Below are 1,611 nucleotides of genomic sequence, written 5' to 3' on the forward strand. Positions count from 1 at the left end.
TTTAGCAAACACAAATATAACATCTCACCAGTCACATTTCTCCAACCCCTTTTTAAAACCTAACCGGTGTTTACCACAAGGTCTGGGAGGTATTTATATAGCACCTATCACTGCAAAACCTAAGGTAACCTTCCCTCCAGCCTGTTCATATCAGCTGCCTTTCTTGAAGGTGACCTGCAGAGGCACAATAAATGGTTGCACTCTCTCTCTCTTTTTTTTCTCTAACCCATAAAAAAGAAGGGAAAAAAAGAAGCCAGAAATGGGAATTGGCGGGTCTACATGAGGGGCGGAGGCCACAGAGCCTTCAGCTGCGGGGAGCAGGGAGCCACTTTTCAGATCAGCTTCTGGAACAAGTTAAAGACAGTAGCTCGAGTTAGGATTGGCAATGATGTCTGACCCAGCTTTCTACAGGTTCCTAGTGCAGTTAATCTGTGCGATCTGGGGAACAGGCATCATTTGAACACTGTTGCCTTTTTACTCAGTAGCTACTACTCTTCTGACATGAAAACACAGTCAAATACATCTAAAAATGAACAAATGAAGGAAGCCCTAAAGGGGCCAAAACGCAGCAGGATTTCAGTGGCAGTGCCTGAACCTGGGCTTTGCGGTGGAGGACAGCACTGTGGGCACCCCCTGGTGCTCAACCCTCCTGGACGGCCAGTAGTCTACCAGAAAAGGCATCGATTTCCCGGTGACGATTAAAAGCAGTCCGGGAGATGGATACTGAGAAGGGCTTGAACACTACAATTAATGACATTACATCATCCTGGGGGTGGGGGAATCTCCCCGAAATAGCTTCAGTCAGAGCCGACAACCCTACGAGGGGGTAACCCCGGCCCCACACTGAGGCAGACAGTGAGCGTAGCCCGACGCCCGCCTGCTCCCCGGGACTGCCCCCGTGGCAGGGCCCTGGGTGCGTGGCAGTCCCCAGCGGGCGGCATGGAAAAGACCCCTCCCCCCTCCCTGCGTCACGCGGCCCATGGAGCCCACCCACGACACCCGCGCTCCCCAACCGCCCGCAGCCCCACCCCCATCGGGGGCTTCTAGAGAACGGCCCAGACAAGCCAGCACCTCCACGCCCCCCTCCCCATCGAACGCCATTTCCAACCCTACCTGTGGCACCCCCCAGCGCACCTCCTCAGGCTCCACGTCGGCAGCGCTCACCTGCCGACCGCCCCACGCCCCGGCAGGGCTCGCGGGAAGTCACGTGACCCACCCCTCCTCCCTTCCGCCCTGGGGCCTGCTGGGAGTCGTAGTCCTTCCCCCGCCGCGCGTGCTCCTCCCCCCGCCCTCCCTGCTGCGCCCGACTACGTTTCCCAGCAGCCCCGAGGGGGGAGGAGGCGGTGCGCAGCTTCGACCGGGCCCGGCAGGTGAGAGGCGGGGCTGGCGGCAGGTGCGTGGGGCTTTCCCCTCCCCCTCCCCCTCCCTCTCCCTTTACCGAGCCGCCGCCGCCGAGGGTGGTTAAACGGGTGGGCTGCCCCGGGCAGGTGGGTGCGCGGGGCGATGCCGGGGCTGGTGCTGGACGAGGCGTGCGATTACCTGTTCAAGATCATCCTGCTGGGGGACTCGGACGTGGGCAAGACGTGCGTGGTGCACCGCTTCCACAGCGGC

The 1,611-nt window shown here is 59.8% G+C and overlaps 1 protein-coding gene across 1 annotated transcript in view; it reads right to left on the reverse strand.

Annotated features, from left to right (window-relative positions):
• SLC37A3 (solute carrier family 37 member 3) overlaps positions 1-1,234 on the reverse strand; it is a 66,565-nt gene extending 65,331 nt beyond the window's left edge. Inside the window, exon 1 of the mRNA XM_019515401.1 lies at positions 1,165-1,234. The gene's annotated coding sequence lies outside the window, so the exon portion shown is untranslated. The remainder of the gene's footprint in view (positions 1-1,164) is intronic.
• Between the last annotated feature and the right edge of the window lie 377 nt (positions 1,235-1,611).

The sequence above is a fragment of the Gavialis gangeticus genome, unplaced genomic scaffold, assembly GCF_001723915.1.
Source record: "Gavialis gangeticus isolate Ggan-Ray unplaced genomic scaffold, GavGan_comp1, whole genome shotgun sequence".
Taxonomy (NCBI): Eukaryota; Metazoa; Chordata; order Crocodylia; family Gavialidae; genus Gavialis; species Gavialis gangeticus.